Source organism: Schistocerca nitens, chromosome 2 (genome assembly GCF_023898315.1).
Source record: "Schistocerca nitens isolate TAMUIC-IGC-003100 chromosome 2, iqSchNite1.1, whole genome shotgun sequence".
In the NCBI taxonomy this organism is placed as follows: Eukaryota; Metazoa; Arthropoda; class Insecta; order Orthoptera; family Acrididae; genus Schistocerca; species Schistocerca nitens.
In genome coordinates, this window is record NC_064615.1 from 211,841,595 (window position 1) to 211,855,757 (window position 14,163).

Here is a 14,163-nt window from a genome sequence, read left to right on the forward strand (position 1 = left end):
TTTGCATTCCCTACAGGTAGTATATCGTTTTCGAAATCAGAAAGCTGAATTATATCTCTAGCGTCACGAAAGCTAATGATCTATTATGTTACAACTAGGTACATTGCTTTGCCACAGTTCCTAACTGAGACAGCCTACCTCAATTTCCCTCTCATACAACACGTTACTTCTTATCTCAGATTCGTATCCTTACTCAGGATTGCATCTGTATAGTCCTCTGTCAATATTATTACTGCTACTACTACTATTACGTTTTTGTAATTAGTAGTAATATTGCTGTTATGAATTTATAACCAGTAAAGGTAATTCCAAATGGCACTAGATAAATGCAGGACCATACTTCCATTTCTTCCACTGCTGTGAATTGCTCTGAATAACCGAACATCACCCATTGGGATATTTTTTGATCTCTCAAAGAGAGATGTGTGAATCATGGAATTATTCTAGTGTTGTGGTATGAGTGGGACAGTGCATAAACTGTTTAATTCATATTTAACTGTAAGAATGCAGAAGGCTGAAATTAACAGTTCAGATAGTGTGCTAAAATCAGCAGAGTCCTCTGACTGCTGAGGTATCAAGAGTGGTGGCCCACAGGGTACACACCTGGATCCCTTATTGATCTTAATATATATTAAAGAGTTTCCACTCTATATTCATGAAGATGAAAAGCTATATCTTTTTGCTGATGATACAATTATAGTAGAAACAAGAATTAGGTGAGGAAATTGTAAGCAATGTCTTTCAGAAAATTATGAAGTGGTTCTCTGCAAATGGACTCTCACTAAATTTGGAGAAAACACGGTATATACAGTTCTGTCCGCTAAATGATAACCGTTGCTAAATGTAGACTTTGAACGGAAGTCTGTTGCTGAAGCAGAATATTCCAAATTTCTGGGTGCATGCACTGGTGAAAAATTGAATTGGAAGAAACACTTTGATGATCTACTACGTTTTTGTAATTAGTAGTAATATTGCTGTTATGAATTTATAACCAGTAATGATAATTCCAAATGGCACTAGATAAATGCAGGACCATACTTCCATTTCTTCCACTACTGTTACTATTGTTTATAACATTTTAACTATCATCATTTTATTGATCTGTGATGTAGAAATGTTATGTATGGAATCATGGTCCAATGACGAGACAGTATCAACGCCCTAATCTCATCAGAGTAAATAAATCAGTAAATGAAATATTACGTGATTTGTGTTGAGCATTTTTATCCTCTGCATTGCTTAAATACGTGGCGATAATATGAGAGAATAATATGAAGTGGAACAAGAACATGACATGTTTTCCTTTCTTTTTTTTCGAAAGACTATAAGCTCTTTCTTTCTTTTTTTAAAGACATTTATTATTTAACAGCTTCCAATAAGAGCATCACGTAATAGATAACAAACTCATTTTAAAAATAGTTATATAATCTACAACACATTCACATTTGTCTTTAGTACGAAAATCTCCAAGAAATTGTCCATAGAGTTATTTCTTAGATGACACTTTTGCAAGATTCACATTACATCTCTTTTTTTTCATTAGGTTTTATGACAAAAATATTATCATAAAATTTAAATACTGGAATTCTGAGAAAATTCTCGTACGTATTCCCGTATTTAGGATGACGAGTTACTGTCTCGTGTTCATCCTATAAGGATTCCAGACACTGTACTTTCTCCGTTAATTTAAGTCCAAAAATTATACGAAATGTGTGCGCCACGATCCACATTGTAGCGTGTCGCGTTGCTTTCGGGAATGGTTTCCATTCGGGTGTTATTGCCTTATAAACCTGTATTACTGCAACTGTTCGTTCAATCGAATCACGTCCACAGCTGTGTGCTATATCGTGACAAATTTAGGGCACTCAAAATGATGTTTGAGTGAGTCTACCGAGTTACAATTTCCACATGCGGCTGACGGTTTTAACTGGATGGAGTAAAGTTCTGAACCGGTCGCGCTATTATGCAGTTTATCACTTTGTACCAAGGTACCTGGAGAAAGCTTTCGACAGTGTCAGATGCTGCAAGCTTATAAGGAGGATGCTTAGGTCTTAGACGGAGTCTGCACTAACAACTTGATCTAGGACGCGTGAATCGGTATGCTACTTGGGGGCATTCAGACTTACAACTAATCTGATAAAATTTCAGAGTCGACACCAACCTAAGCCGACTCTTAAGACAAGAGAACCGACAGAACTGGAAAATGTGTATAAAAAAAGGATTTACGTTTCCCCCTCTTTTTATTCTTAATTAAATTTTTCTGGTTATTTTCACCTTCTCTTTTATTACTGCCCTTAGGCAATGACTCGATATAAAAGTGAAGAGAGCATTCATATTGATTTTGCAATTGAAATCGGGTATTAACGTAAAGACCACGAAATTGGTGGTATACAACTTATCTCTGGTTTATTCAATTAGCAGTGCTCAATAATGGATGGAGTCAGTTACAATATAAGAGAAAACGTTTGCCTGATATTGGAACAAAATAACTTGCTTCTCTTTCATGAGAAGAACGTAACATTTGTGAAATTCAGCGGAAGGAAAAGGACACGTAGTAATAAGGAAATGACCATACACTCAATTACTCAGTTTGACTCAGAATATGGACTCACGCAAGAACCACCATAAGCACTCTCAAGCAAAGGAGGAAAATTGGGCAGATAGAGAGCATTTCTATCACAGAACAGCAGCCGTATAAATCAAATCGATGGGGAATAATTTGGTCTTGCTGAAGGCCTCCCCCTATTTCACACCCTACAGTAGCTTTGTTACGCCAGATTTCCACACTTGCATGAAAACTTCGAGAATTCACAAATAATATCATAACATGTAATTACTTAAGTTTACAAAGAAAGAAACTTATTATAGAGGAGAGGTTGAGCAGGTGGTTCTTCAAAGAATGACAACCGTTACAATTCGAACAAAGTGCACGACAATCAGCTCAGAAATCAAGGGCATCAATAAACTGAAAAACACACACCCATGAAGAAACAATCACTCTTACTTTCACACGAAGTATGGGCAAGTTATTCTAACTTAAACATGATGGAAAGTTTCAGTGGTCGGTGAGTTGAACCACGTTGTTCCACTGGGACAAAGTCAAGTCTGATCAGTGCAAAAATTGCTTATAATCGTCAGGCTCATAGCGTTTCAGATGAACTGATCTTAAATGTGTCTGGGTATTTTACAACGGACAAAACGCAAATTTCGGAAGTTCCTAGCAGAGCAACATGGGACTACGTCTGTACTCACCAGTATCCAGCAGCAGAATGCCTTCGTCTCCACAAAAGTTCCACCGGCTAATACGTGAGAACGTAAACCAGAGAGAGCTTCCGTCACCAACCTGACACATAATAACCCACAACGGACGGAGCAAGGAGGACATCAGAAACAGACTAGCACTGGCGAAAAGGGGATTCCTGGCCAAGAGAAGTCTACTAGTATCAAACATACACTTAATTTGAGGAAGAAATTTCTAATAATGTACATTTGGAGCACAGTATTGTATGGTAGTGAAAAATGGACTGTGGGAAAATCGGAACAGAAGAAAACCGAAGCATTTGAGATATGGTATTACAGAAGAATGTTGAAAATTAGGTGGACAGTTAAAGATCAAGGAGGACCTGCGCAGAATCTGCGAGGAAAGGAATATGTGGAAAACACAGACAGGGAGAAGGGACAGGATGATAGGACATCTGTTACGACATGAGGGAATGACTTCCATGGTACTAGAGAGAGTTGTAGATGGCAAAAACTGTAGAGGAAGACAGAGAGTGGAACACATCAAGGAAGTAATTGAGGACGTAGGTTGCAAGTGCTGTTCTGAGATGAAGAGATTGGCACAGGAGAGGAATTCGTGGCTGCCTGCATCAAACGAGTCTGAAGACGGCCATGTTACAAACTTTTCCTTGTTTTGGGACGTCTATTGGTATGTAGCTTTTATTGAGATAATAAATTCGTACAAAGCTTAATTGGTGTGGGATATTGACAGTATTAACCTATGCTAGCTCTGATATCTGGTGATAATTGTGAAATCTTTCAGCAGTTGGCGGGTTGGTCCCTTTTCTGTTGCACGTTTATTTCAGATGACGAGTAGCACCGTGAATTATGCGTGCAGGGGCATTAGTATCAGTCCATCCACATTTAAGCTGAGAGTGCAGGTCTTCAGAGTAACTTTAAAGACTTTGCTCCTCCATATAAACCAATATATCGCTTGCTGTAAAGCCCTCCATATTTTTTTTGGGCACCGGGAGCACCAGAGCTAAGTACCATGCTTTTGCGAGTGTTGCTTACCTTCAATTTTTGTGTCATAGTTAAATTTCTATCTGCACAGATATTTACTATCGCTCTTACTTTATGTAGTGTAGTGTGACAATTGAGAGCCTCTATTCTTTGTCGGTTATTTGTCATAATGACGCCTAACACTCGGTGCTGATCTTTGGCAGTTAATCGGTTCCACTGTGTATGTCACTTATTTTTTTGTAGTTGGCAACATCAGTGTTTTTGGGGTTCATAATTGCACATTTACCTATGAGGGTATTATGTCAAATGTCAACAGCTCTTGAACTCATTATGAAAGCACCCAAGTCATCGGCGCCAGCTCTGTATGAGAGCCGTTCATTTTCTATTGAAATTTCTTGACAGTCTCAACATGCGATGCACAGGAGAGGATCTAAAGCTATTGCATATAGCGTCATAGATAATGGACAGCCTTGTCTGACTGATCTCTTGGTGGGAATTTTCGTGGCAACCGTATACCACTTCTGGAGTAAGTTACTGTTATGGTGTATGAGGTACTTATGAGGTATTCGAAGTTGATGTATGAGGGCTATTCGGAAAGTAAGGAACGATAGGTCACGAAATGGAAACCACAGTGAAAATCAAAACTGATTTATTTGCAACAGTTGGCTACACCTTCCAGCTACTTCTCTATACAATCGCCGCTCAGACCTAGACATGTGTCGTAGCGTTGTACCAACTTTTCAATTTCCTCGTTATAGAAGACAGCCGCCAGTGCTTTTCGACAATTTTCTACTCTGGACTGCAGCTCGTTGTCTGTGTCAGAATATTGTCTTCATAGCCAGCGGTTCATTTGAGCAGAGATGAACCCCAGGGGTATCCAATTACGGGCTGTATTGTGAGTGATCAAACACTTCCCATCGAAAACGTTGCAGTAGCATCTTCATTGCCCCTGCAGATTGCGGCCAAGAATTGTCGTGTAGAACGAACCGCATGACAGTTATGTTATGTGGATTGCATAGCTTCAGGCGAAATCTTTCGCCAGGCCCTCATACTTGGCGGGAGACGCTAATTTCTAGCCATCTTTACGTTTTCACTGTGAGCTCAAAACTGAAAAGAGCGACACGATGCAATCGACGGGCGTACTAGACACAGTGCCCAACGCATCTGTGCAAAGCTTCGGAGGTCATTCCGAAGTGTGGTTCCTGCTGCTGAAAAGGGCTTTCTTGAAAGCGGCTCAACGATACAGGGGGACGGAAAGGATTTTGCTCTGATGTAGCGAGTATTTCTGCCGTGTTGTTCAGAGAAGATCGTTAGGGTCGAGGTGAGAGATGAGGGACAGATTTTCACTGTATTTTCCATTTCGTGACCGATCGTTCCTTACTTTCCGAGTAACCCTCGTAATTCAGTGATGTGCTGCTGGGGTCGTGACAGGTCGATACAGTTTACATGTATGTATATCAGAGGTGAACTGAATATTTAAACGGGAATCCTTCGAGATAACTAATGTCCTTCTCGCCAAACGCTTCTAGATAACATTATGCAAAGAACTGGCATTGGAGATAAATGCAATAATTATACTGCATCTACCGTTTATCTCCTGTCGTGGAAAAGAGATGAGAGACAGTGGGTCGAGACTTTGTGAGTTATACAGATCGTCCTTTTTCCCCTCTATCTGTAAGTGAATGGAGGAGGAGTGGGTATCATTGATGACAAATATCCTCTGTCATGCACTTTACTGGGGATTGCCGAACATATTTGTAGTTAGTATACTTAAAAAATATGAAAGACATTAGGTGGACTACTGTTATAAAATACTACCAAGAAAATAATAAAAACAACTAAAACCTAAAAACTAGATTCCAGCTTTAATTCCCCCATCTAATAAGCGACAGCCACGAATTCGCATCAGAAAGACTAATCCGATATTACTTATTTTATTTTTATTTATTTGTTTAACCTGATCTTCAGGACCTCTCTCACATCGAACCAATGTTTCACGCATACAGTACCTTTTTTTTACATTACAGATTAAGATGATAGTAATAAAATAGTATTAATGATAGACGTAGGGCGAAACATTTGTACCTCCGTTACAATAGTTAAACTTGAGACCACTATGTACAAATAATGCCTGATATTCCGTACGATTTTTGTTTGAAAATGCGCATCGACATCCATTTTATAAGGATTTGAATTTATAATTACCATTTTCTCTAATGTACCTTTTCTCAAAAACTAATCAAGCAATAAAACTGGAATTTCACAGTTTACATCTGCATAAGAGGGTAATAAAACGTGGGAAACTGATTTTTGTTTAAGGTCATAGCTGCTTTGTAATTAATTTTTCAGTTTTGTGCTGCCCGGGACTGCTATATTTTTATCAGATTTTAAAGGAGAACTTTTCTCAGAGAAAAGGTAACGGAAACGTGCTGCTCAGGATTATTCAGTAACTAATTATTAAGAAATATGCCAAATTTCAGGCTGCTAGCTTTTATAGTTCCTGAGAAAAGGTGCATTATAGCTCAAAAATCATTTTAATGCAATTCGCATTTGAAGTTTTTATTTCAATTTGTGACAGTATTGCCATACCTCTAATGGCTAATGCTGGCCATATCCATAGTCTTCATTCTCTTCCACGTCTTCCTGGAATAATCTCTTCCCCTGCCTCCTTTGCCTGGCAAAATTTTGCATTTTTTGTTCTGCTGCCTGAACTTTGACTAGTTGCGCTTCATCGATGCTTTTGAGTATCTTCAGAGTGAATACACCTGGATGGAAGCCTAGTATTTGTAGGCACTTAATCCTACATACATTTCCACTACTGAACACTAGACAGGCATCACATACGGCTATCTCCTCAACAACTGAGGACACAATACTGTTTTGGACAATGCATCCATGTAACGTGATTTTGGATCTCATTTGGATTCTGTTTTCCAATGTACACATTTTTTCAGCAGTTCAGGATTGGCTTATACCTGAAAGTTGTTTTAATCTAAATCCACTGGAAAACTAGTCTTTGGCACTATACACAGCATCATAAATTCCTTCACCAATCTTCTTCTTCGATGTACTGAGTGAATTCGTCGAAAATTGTTCTTCGCACTTAGGGCCAGCATCTGTAACACTGTTATTTAAATTTTCTGATCATTGAAATTTGACATTCCCTCACTTCTGTTATTACCAATTTCAAACAAAACGGGTTGACATATCCAAAACTGCAGCGCATAGTCTTAAAAGAAACCACTCTGTAAACAAAGGAACAAGCAAAGATAATCTTTCTCACATCTGCAGTTCGTTTCGATTCTGTGAACGAAAAATTAATGCACAAAAAATCTACAGTGCAGAGAAAGTGTGGAACACGGCATAAAAAGCGGGGGCTTTTTCAAAAGGTATTTCTAGCCAGATTTCGATAATGAAACTTTGCGATGTAGTCCTTGAAGAATCAATCTAGTAAATTATTCAATAAAATAAATTCGAATTTTTTGAAATTTTGCCATACGTCTGCCTTTATTATAACGAAAAATGATAAACAATACTAAGATATAGTAAAGTTAATAACAGCAGTTTTGATATTACTGCTTCTGCTGCTGCCGCAATAAGAATAATGTCATTATCATCAGGTGCAAATCGTACTTACAGATGTAAATAAAGTTATTTTTGACGTAGCGAATTCTGAGAGAAAGAGATTTAGATAGACTGCACCAGCTAAGGGCATTGGGAAATGTGGAGGATCATCTTGGGAAGGCGTATGTAATGTTGCAGCGAGTAGGTATGGAGACAAAAGTAGACTTTATTGTTGCCTTACTAGTTATGTCATTAACTGCCATTTAGAGATGTAGATGCTATTCATTTCTCTAATACAATGACGGAGCATGCGTCGACAAAAGTCTTGCGTATAGACTGAAAATTTTCTTTACTGATTACTGGTTTTGGCTCATTACTGAGCCATCTTTAGATCAGTCTAACATGTAGTTAGGTGTGTGACACTCATTACACATCGTCGTACTTTTTAGAGCTAAGTCGCCCTAGCCAAACAAAAAAATCCTAAAGCGAAAATCTTAGTTGCTTATGTGAATTGACAACGTTTCACTACTCAGACGTTATTTACATAACCAACTAAGATTTACACTTCAGGAATTCTTATTTAAATAGAGCGATTAGCTATAAAAATAGGACGATGTGTAATGAGTGTCAAACACCGAACTACATTTTAGACTGATCAGTAGATGGCTCGGTAATGAGCCGACACCAGTAAACAGTGAAGAAAATTTGCGAACTTGACGGATTTTTTATGTCCACACGTGTTTCAAATCATCTGATGGCGTATTTCATCCCACTGACAATGTCAATAATATAATGACGGAGGTCATTCCGGAGTGTGGTTCCTGCTGCCGAAAAGGGCTTTCTAGAAAGCAGCTCAACGATGCAGGGGGACGGAAAGGATTTTGCTCTGATGTAGCGAGTATTTCTGCCGTGTTGTTCAGAGAAGAGCGTTAGGGTCGAGGTGAGAGACGAGGAACAGTGTACGAGGAGACAGATCATACGGAAATGTCTGAGTCTGTCTACAAGTAGCCGGGTTAGCTGTGTATAAGACGGTGAAATATGATCAGAGAGTCGCACGTGACAGATATATCGAACGCAAGTGTTCAGCACCAGTTCCAGGCGCCGTGGTCTTTCCTCAGAGAGACCTTGCGGGATGATACGCTGTAATCAACAGCGCTACTGTTTCTTTTTCAGGTCGAAAGGGAAGAGCTTTTCCTATTTTTTGTAGGACACGGAGAGATGCTGATGGCTTCTTACATACCGCAGCCCAATGTAGTTTTTGATCTATTGAAAATTACACGCTTGTCTCTATGTTCATCCGGACGAAAGGCCTGCCATGAAAATGCACTGATTAGTTCCAAGGAAGGGGTTCACAATGAAAAATCAAATGCTTGTCATAAAGTGAAGCAAGTTGTGTGGGGCTATCACCAATGAAAAAAAAACCAGATAATTTGCTGTGATGAAGAGCATGTGGAAATTAAATGGAAAAATGTAAAAGCGTTTCGTCCTGGATGGCATGCTGCAGTTAACATGAATAACAGCACAATAACAAAACCTGGAAAAGGTTGTAGTAAGATTCAATAGCTTGTGTCGAAATTAATCCTACTATAAAACTTGTAGCCGCTATTCACTTGTCATCACTTCGACATTTCCTGTATGTTTGAATCTAATGCTTGGGCGCTTCACACAGTGGAAACTCATCACGCTGAAGCAAATTCCTAAAAATTCAGCTGGTTGTATTTATCATTTTAGGATTTAGAGGTCTGAAATTGTAAGTCAAGACTATGAATACCGAACCCCTATTTGCTCTAGTCAAGTGAATAATTAAAAACAAACAGCACAGAGAAATGTTCATAAGAATGGAGTAAACTACAGTAAAATGACCCTAAGCACTGTAAACCCTGCATTAATGTGAAGACTGTAGGAAAAAAATAGAAACAAGACTTGCACATCTGGGCAGCTAGCAAATTCAAGATAATCGAGACTAATATTAAATACAAAGAATTGTGCATGCAAGATGCATAACAGTATTAGTTAACTGCAAGTTGCTCAGAGGATGGACTCCACTACAGTCTGGGGGCACATACATTTTCCAATTAGAACGAATGGGCACCAGTCAGGACAAGAGAAAAGCCGGAAAGTGAACAGATAGCAAATTCAAGTTCTCTCTCCTGAGCTGACCACAATTCCCAAACTCCACTTGCAGAGGTGCTGGCAGGACAGCGGACGAGAACATACCACTAAAACCAGACAAGACTGCATATGACGATTCATTAGGTTCGCACTGGTACCAAATATTGGTTACCATGATTTGCACCACATTTGGTGGCGGGGATAACAGAAGGTATTCCACATAAAACCGATACGCCTCATGTACCGGTTAGTAATCTCTAATAGAATTGCTTGTGAAATGGCAACACTGTCTCGAGAGTTGGCGACACTACATTTTATCGGAAAGTTAAGTGCAGCTGTGTGTTCGTGCGTCGAGGATTGTGAGACTCTTTCATTGCTGAGTTCCTACAGAAATGGGGCAGTTTTCATTAGAATAGCTAATTGATATTGGGGAATATTACATAAAATGGTTCAAATGGCTCTGAGCACTATGGGACTTAACATCTATGGTCATCAGTCGGAATATTACATAAAGACAGGCTCTATCAAGAAATGTAAAGAAATGTTTCAAGCGAAGTATCCTAGTAGGAAACTTCCAGGACCAGCATTACTCAAGATCTGTACAAGAAGTGCAGGGCTGTGGGATAAGTTCAGATTGTGCAGAGGAATAGGCCACCGACAGTTGGTACCTCTGAAACTACCGACAGAATTCACATGGACATTACGAGAAGTCATCTCAAGTCGATAAAGAGGTTATCGCAGCAGGTTGGTGTATCTCGTACATTGTGTCATCGTGTACTAAAGAAAGTGAATGTAGTGCAAGAGTTGAAATTTGAGGATCAGGAAAAAAAGAATTTAGTACTGTAACTAGCTGTTAACATCAACTGCAAACGATTGTCGGGACCTCTTGGTTTACTTCCTGTCAGATGAGGCTAGAAGTGCCGATACTGGTCTCAGGACAACCCATATAGTCTGCATGAAGAACCTCTCCACCCAGAGAAGATAGGTGTTTGGTGTTGTGTTGTCTGGTACGCGAGTTACTGGTTCCATATTTTTAAATACATCTTAAACAGTGCCAAGTATCTAGAGATCTTTAACTCTTTCTATGCACAATTAACAGATGTAGAGAAGCCATTTCCAGCATTCCAACAAGATGGAGCAACTGCTCACACATCTGACCAAAGTAAAGCAAAGTATGGCCCATATCAACACCGTGTTCCCTGAAAACAGACTTGTTAGTAGGGGCCTCTGGTGCCCAAGGTCTCCAGGCTTCACAACGTATGATTTTTATTTATGGGGCACACTAAAGAACGACGTGCCGGTAATCCTCGCACAACTGACGATCTTAAACGGAAGATTGCTAGAGAAATTAACAACATCACGCCTGGAGAATTTCATCGTGTTGCTGGTAACATCATCAAACGAAGTCACCGATGCTTGGATGCACATGGACACCACTTCCAGCATCCCTTATAAACAGGTAACATATTTTTTAACGTTACTGTTATCTATTAGTTTTTAGTTATTTCATCTGTACTTGATCTTGGGCAAGAGACGTACTGAACTTTGGGTTTGACAGTTTGTAAATTGGAAAACGACGAACTTTCTCACGCAGCCATGGCAGCAGCGGTAGGCGGGTCTTTCTGATCTGCAGACAGAATGGTAAATTTCACTCTCAGACAACTATAGGTGGACGCTGTGGAAACTGGCGGCACCGCGCCTGTTGCAACGGATTAGCACCAGGAACTGGTAACAGTAACATTTCGGGAAACACAAACTATCCACAAAACTGGGTTCCTCCTATGAGGCTGCCGTTTCCTACTTTTAAGACGTCGTGAAAGACTTCAGCAGACCATACTGTACACTGCTGTGCACTCCAAAATCACTTCTCTCTTGTGAGAAATCGAATAACTTTCCAGCCCCAGCAAAACGCACACGCGCGCGCTCGTACATAATAAATTATCGACTAAGCGTATCAGAACTTAAATAAAAATCGTGAAGCTGTATGTGACATGCATGTTACATTACCCCCTCAATCCACCTCAAAGAAAAAATAAAATTTACATCTTATACAGCAATATTCGTTTGACACCTATTGTAGATGTCTTGTCTAAATCCTTTTGTAATGGTTTTGGTCAACTAGTGATTTTAAAAGACTATAAATGACTGCATAATCTGCAACAATGCGACAGGGCTGCTCAAATTGTCTCCTAAATGTTAATATAGATCAAGAACAGCTGAGCGCCTGTAGCTCTTTTTTGGTGAACGCCAGATATCATTTCTGTTTTAATCGATGACTTTCCGTCAATAACTACGAACTGTGACCATTCTGACAAGAAATCATGAATCCACTCCTCGTACAACTGAGATGAATATGCGACATAAGTGGTCGCGTCTTTTGATTGTATTGACGTAGAACCTCAAACGTTTTACAGCGCTAAAGGACCGTAGGACTCAGCATGTCGCATAAATTTCAACTCGATACCTCTACATGTTCCTGAGAAAAAGCGGTCTTAACAGACGGAGAGACAGATGAAAAAAAAGTAATCCTATAAAGATCCCGTTTTTACCGGCTGAGGTACGGAATAAAAAAAAAAAAGATCCACATTGCTAGGAACCAATAAAAACTAACAAGATATGACGTGAAGTTAAGTGTACTTGCATAAGAAAACGCCTTTATAAGAAGCAGGAAATTTATCCAAACTACAGACTAATGTGACGGCAAAATGATAAAAAGTAGCTCTTCATACTGGCCCAGGAAAAACATAGTTCACTAAACGAACTCTAACATATGGCAGATGTGTGTACAATTTGCTCCATTTAATGGTGGCTTTTGCCCCGTGTACAAATTACAAATTACTGAGAGCTACACTGACCACCTCCTACCTGAGGGTACGATCTTTTAAATAACTCATGTTTACAAATGGAAACCATTAGTAGTGGGATAAAGTCAGTTATGTGCAACTTCGTTAGTGCAGGCGGCATACAATCAGGGAGAAACTCGAGTAATTTGTGATCTTAACCTATTATTCTGCTAAGAGGTTTATGACCCTCTGGGGATTCATTATTACCCGCTGGGGATAATCTGTCCTTCTGAGAACCCCCTCAACCCTCACCAGTTATCTCCCCCACCCCACGCCTCTGGGAACTCCCCTCGCTGTTACAAATGCACCTTTGATATAAAATTAATCGACTAATTAATTAAATCAATAAATTAATTAACACCTCCCTCTTGGCAAATATCTCAAGTTCTGCCATCCAACACCCCAACCCCCTCCCTCCCCATTGGATATTGGTAGGAAAAGGACTCAGTTTGTGCTGGAGAGGATCTCTCTCTCTTTCCCTGTCTATCTCTCTCTCTCTCATGCGGATGCTTCCTGTTTGTGTGAACTAACATATGCAAAAACACAAACATACATATCAATATGTCACTCCCACCCCTTTTCCTTCAATCCCTCCAGGACCCACCTCACCACTCAACTACCTGGCGATGGTAGTCGGTACGTCCCTTCGCTCTCACACTTCCAGTGCGATGGAAACCTGTATCAGATGGAACAAATAATTCAAGAATAATTAGGTAGCGTCTGTCTTGTGCCACACTAACCCAGCATATGTCCTGAACATAGTGGATACCTGCCAATCTCCCAGCCATGGTCTTCATGGAAATATTCCCTCACTCTATTTTATTGACTGCTTAATTAAATCGATGATACCCTTTCCTTGCATCATATTAGTGAATACTAGGATTGGTATATTTGATGGGATTCAGTCCTGCAACTGCTCAATCTCCAAACACTACTCTCTCCCCTACCAGAATATTTTTCCATTGCCTGTTATTGGTGGATATTGTCACAGTTAGGTCATTTGTTAGGAAGTCCATTGCATCAGAGTTAGCTGAAAATTTCAGATTTCAGATTAGTTGCATTCTATATCCTTAAACAATCTGTGAAACAGGCTGGACAGATGCATGATTGCAGTACCACTGTTAGAAACAACAAATGCACATATCAAAAAAAGTTTTGCATCACCCCAGTTCCCTGAACGCCTGAAGATAGACGTTGACTGTGGATATTGTATTACAGACACAGTCCCTTTGACTGTTCAGAGATGTCGCTAAACCTGCCCAAAGATGTAAACAGCCATACATGAGCAGCGTCTATTAGAAAGAGGGGTCTGACAGATGATCAGCTCCAGTCATTCCACCAGGAAGGAGGCACACGGCTCGTGTTGTCTGTAGTTCAACCATGCCCAGACGGTCAATACCGC